The sequence below is a fragment of the Glycine max genome, chromosome 9 (genome assembly GCF_000004515.6).
Source record: "Glycine max cultivar Williams 82 chromosome 9, Glycine_max_v4.0, whole genome shotgun sequence".
NCBI classification, from domain to species: Eukaryota; Viridiplantae; Streptophyta; class Magnoliopsida; order Fabales; family Fabaceae; genus Glycine; species Glycine max.
The window spans coordinates 18,453,178-18,458,737 of NC_038245.2; the positions used below are offsets into that span (position 1 = coordinate 18,453,178).

The 5,560-nt window shown below is 33.9% G+C and overlaps 1 pseudogene; it reads left to right on the forward strand.

Annotated features, from left to right (window-relative positions):
* The first annotated feature begins 2,558 nt into the window (after window positions 1-2,558).
* On the forward strand, window positions 2,559-4,985 carry LOC102664798 (F-box protein SKIP22-like; annotated as a pseudogene).
* The last annotated feature ends 575 nt before the right edge of the window (window positions 4,986-5,560 follow it).

Consider the following 5,560-nt stretch of genomic DNA (forward strand, 5'->3'; position numbering starts at 1 on the left):
CATCTATATATATGCATATCTTTAAATTGTATGATCTTACTTACAGAATTCACAGCAAAAAGTGTATCATACCAAATATTCATTCCCAATAAAAATTCAAAATTCTTCATCTCATAAGTTGTTAAACATATGGCTTCACTCTTTATCTTAGGATCTTCACTAGTTTTCAATAATTGAACAAGTGTGTCCCTTATTTTTGTTGCTTGAAACTTTATGGCTTTGCTACTTTTAATTCTACATTCCCATCTAGTTTGAGATAGTGATTTAACTGAAAACTTAGATACATTTTCTTGTAAGATTTTCCACTGCTTGGTCGAAGAAACAAATAAAGAATAAATGCGTTGCAAAACTCCAATAAAAGAAACAACTCTTTTACATGAATTGGCCATATTACCTAGAACTAAATTCTAATTATGATAACCGCAAGGAGTATAATATGCTCTAAGGTTTATGTCCAACAATCTCTTTTGTACTCCTTGATTTTTACCTTTCGTATTAGACCCGTTATCATACCCTTGCCCCCTTATATCATTAATATCAATGTCATATTTTTTTTAATACCCGAGTAAGTTTCTCAAAAAGACCTTTTTCCTGTTGTATCATTGACTTGTAAAAACTCTAAAAAGTATTTTTCTATTTTGACGGGACAACTAAAAGTATCAACATACCTCAAAATAAGAGTCATTTGCTCTCGATGGCTTACATCCAGAGTACAATCAAGAATGAGAAAAATATTTTGCATCTTTAACTTTTTTAGTATAATATTTTTTATTTGAGAAGTTAACAATTCTATAAGTTCATTCTATATAGTCATACTCAAGTAATGATTATGAAGGTCACCATTTTTTATATGTTTAACATGCTCTTGCATAACGAGATTAAATTCTGCTAACAACTTAATCAAACTCAAAAAGTTTCCATTGCCTTTTTGGTATATTTTTTCATTTGTCCCACAAAAAGCTAATAAATTGCTTTTAGAAAGATATTTAATTATAGTTATAATCCTTACCAAAACCTTCTCCCAATGTTCCTCTTCCTTGTTAATTTGTTCTTGGATCTCCTTATCAATTGTATTTTTCTTTCTCAATCTTGTTTCTAATTCGATCCATTTATCCATATTAGTTACATGTTCATAACATGTTTTGTGACTCTTAAGCTTGAAACCAATACAAGCACAACTTTTTGAGCAAAGCAACTTACAACAAAAACAATACACTTTATCTAAATCCTTTGAATACACTAGCCATTTTTTATCATATTTTTCTCCATTTGGCATTACTTTTTGGTATTAAAATTAAGAAAAATGTCTATAATTTTCATCTTTTGGATAATGCATATCATTATATCTAATTGAACCATTGTCAACAATTAAATCTCTAAAGTTTTCTTCAATATTTTTCCATTGTCTTTGATCATAAATATTTTTAGAAACTTCATTTAATGTACTATTGAGCTTCTTATTTGTTTCTAAACTATTTTCTTGTAAATTTTTATTATCCTCTTGTTCTTGACTAGGATTAGGACTATTCATATTGTTAATATTTTCTGCCTCTTGAATGTTTTCATTATCAGTATTTTGCTCTACCTTATTAATATTATTTGAAATTTCTAGAGGAGAATTTTCTGCCATATTTGTATGTGTTGAACTAGTTGTAACATCTTTTTTATGAATAGTAACAAATTTATGAAGAACACCTTGTTGAGATAGAATCAATTTTTCGATTCATCTTTTTTAAAAAAAAAATTCAAAACCAATTGCATACTTTCTATTTGACATATTTTACTGATAGACTAAAATAAAAATAACAAGCAAAATTATTTTAAAATTAAAAGAAGATAATAGTGAAACAATAAAAATTGGAAAGTGAAAAATTAAATTTGTGAACGAAAATTTCTTTAAGCTATGACTATGCACCATAACATCTACGAGTATCCAAAATCCAAACCGTAGTGACAATCACTTTGCTTGCACCTACAACGATAAACAATAAAAAATGAGATGTAAAAATTGTAATTTGTAAATGTTCATTCAATTTAATTTCAATTCAATCAATTTCTTTATAAATTAAAATGCAAAGCAAATGAGTGAAATGATCAAACCTGTTGAGAATTTGAGATGCTAACAACGTTTGTGAGTATCCTATTCCTGTTACTTGGAGATGGAGTATTGGAGTTGGTCACTTGGTGTGGGGTATACCAATTCACAAATTAGAATATGATTTATGAAAGTTGAAAAGTCAAATAATTGCTTGAATGTAATAATCGAGAACTGAGAATAAAGAGAATGAGAATGAGAGAGACTAGAGAGGAAACAGAGAGGTTGATCCAAAAATGACATTTTTTTTCAAAAGAAAATTAAATTGCATTAATGTTGGAACCATACAAGTAGCCAATGGATTATATGCAAGGCTGCTGAGAAATTTACTGAGTCACTCTTGAGTGACTTTTCTTTTGCAAAAACTAAAAAATGGACTGTGGGTTTGATCTTCCACCGCCTGTCCATAGACTCCTCGACCCCACCGCCTGTCCTTCACCTGCAAGTCCTCCTTCCTAAGATGATGAAGTTGAGACTTAGATCTTTAGAATCCAAAGAAACCCTCAAAATCGAAGTCCTTGATTCTTGTTCTCTGTTTCAACTCAAAGACACTATTTCTCGCACCATTTCTTCTTCTTCCTCTTTTCTGCATATTTCCCTCAACAGAAAGGACGAAATTCATGCCCCTTCATCGGAAGAGCCCCTCAACTCTCTCGGCGTCTCCGCCGGGGACCTCATCTTTTACTCTCTTAACCCCACCATCTTAACCCTCGAAACCCTCCTCCACAAGCTAGAAACTGCTCCCCGCGATGGACCCACCATCCAAGACTCACCAGAAACCCTCACCAATGACTCCACCTCTGTTCCCGATGCCAAAAAGCCTCCGACTTTGGACACCGCGGAACCGAAATCCATGGAAATTATTGATGGGTCTGACGAGACGGTGGTGGTGGGTACCAATTCCGAGCCTTTCTTCATGACAAGGGTCCTGAAAGAAGCGCTTGGGAACAACGTTAATGATTTCAAGTTATTAGTGTTTACGGTTCATGGTGTTGTTCTTTAATCTGGATTTGTTCGAATCGACAATGATTTTGGTATGGTGGTTAGTGGTTCTCACCTTCTTGATGATTCTCCTCTGGTTTTTTCTTCGGTGATATCTTTGAGGTATGCCTTGCCAGAGATTCTGGCTAATGGTGATTCTCACAGTGTGAATTTCAAATTTCAAACATTAGGGCATTTTGTGAATGTTTGTGGGTCGTTGTCTGATGATGTTAGGTCAAGGTTGCATTTTGTTTGTTTGGATAAATGTAAATATGTTAGGCCTTTAGAGTTTATGCTGGCTAATTCTGAAGCTAAGGGTAGTGTTAATGATGGAGAAGATATTCTCTTTGGAAGTGAAGTTTTTGAAGTATGGAAGATGGTGAAAGATTGGGTTGCATTGCCATTGTTAATTGATCTTTGTGAAAAGGCTGGGTTTGATCTTCCACCTTGTTTCCTCCACCTCTATGGCATCCTCCTCTCCCTCCCCTTCGCCCACCAACTCATTTACCTACAATTGGAGTTATATATTAAGCAATACCAAATTGAACAAAGCCCAGCGAGTATGTTGTTTGGAATGTCCCCTTGGCAGGTAATTTGATAAAACTTTCTTTATTTGACATACTGTATGTTGTTTGGAATCTAGTGCAATGATGAAGAAGGATATCTAATTGATTTTACTTTATAGTTTATACTGATGGTTGCAGCAAGTTCATTTGGAGAGGAGCTCTTCTATAAGGTTGTTGTTCAAGTTTGTTTAGGAGCTTCTACCTCTGGTTTTTTTAATTGTATATGCCAAGAGATGTCTGAAAATTAATATTTGGATAAGCTTAAAATTGGGAATAATGAAATATGTATTTTGGGTTTGACCCATCTATAATAGTACTATATAGTACAATAATACCCTGTAAATAGTTTTGACTTCTATAAAATCTTCTATTATTAGATTCATTCCATAGTTCACTGGGTTTTCAGAATTTTTTATTTGAAAAGTTAGATGTATTGACTGACCAAATTTTATACCACATGACTTCCCTAATTCTTTGAAGAACCTAGGATCGTAATTCTTTGCTTGTATTGTTTTGTTTTTTTTCTTAATGATTATTCAGAATGGAGAAAAGCCTTGCATTTCCCTTTTCTTTTCCCCTTCTGGTACCTGTATCTTGAGATTGATGAAAGAATCACACTTAAGCTGTATTTACTTCAGTTCAAACTTATTTAGTGGGTGAATAACTAGAGTTTTATAATGAGAACATCTTCATTGTTAAAATAAAAGAAAAACAATTGTTGGCTTTACAATATTGTTTTCTGCATGGAACAATATATCTGAGCGTAGTAATTTATTGTTGCAATTCTCCAGGGGGCATTGGCTGATATATTTTTATGAGGCAGTAATCTTATAACAGGTGTTCAAGGAATGGCATCATTGGTATGTATGTGTACCATCATTGTAGTTTTCCTTTCTTATGTTATAAGGGCGAGCCTTGGTGCATTGATAAGTTTGCTGCCTTATAACATGGTCATAATGAGTTCTAGTTGTAGAGACAAGAAACCCCACAATGGTGGAAGCCTCATGCAATTGACAACCCATTATTCATTTTCCTTTTTATGCTACTAGTATTCAAAGTTAGAAGTTTCATTCTGGTGACTAAATTGTGATTTGTATGATGAAATGCAGACTGATGTGCTGCCTCCATTTGTTGCATTTGCTCAAGCATTTGTGGTTGTTCTTACAGCTATCCTTACTAGTTCTCTCTATTACATGGATGCCTCTCCTAAAGGCAAGGAATGGATATTTCAATTTCGCTTCTGGCCAAACAATAACAGCAAAATGTATGTTTTAGAGGGTGTCACTCCATGCATACAGTCCATGCAGTTGCAGGCTGGAGATATTGGTAAGACGTTGTCATGAAGGTGATTCATGTATTGGAATATATAGGAGTATTCTTCTTATTTACTTTCTGTTAAGTGAAACTAGCCTCATTAGTCAGATTTGCATGAATGCTCTTTATTGGCTTTGCTAAGAATTATAGGTTTAGTGTTGGGAAAGTGTTAGTCGGTGAATACGACTAACTTTTGTGTATAAAACTTGTGTAAATTGTATCAAACTCCTCCAATTTATGGTTATTTTGTAGTGTTATAAGTTCTTTTAGTTAAAGATAAGTAATAAATACTTAGTAATTTTATTCTGTGTGTTTAATAATCATTTTCTCTCAATTTCAGGTTAATTAGGCAAGTTTGTGAAGTGCTGATTTTCACCTTTTCGCTAAGTCAATCTACTGACTTAGCGAGCCATCCGCTGAGCATAACACTCCTTGGCTGAGCGCGAGGAAGAATCTGGAAGAAGGATGAGATGTGCATGTTCGCTAAGCAAAGAGTCATCCCGCTAAGCACACCGCTTTAGTCCATCCGCTGAGCGAGAAAAGCACGCGCTAAGCCGATATTCACTAATGTGCGCTGAGCGGATCAGATTTGCGCTAAGCGCAC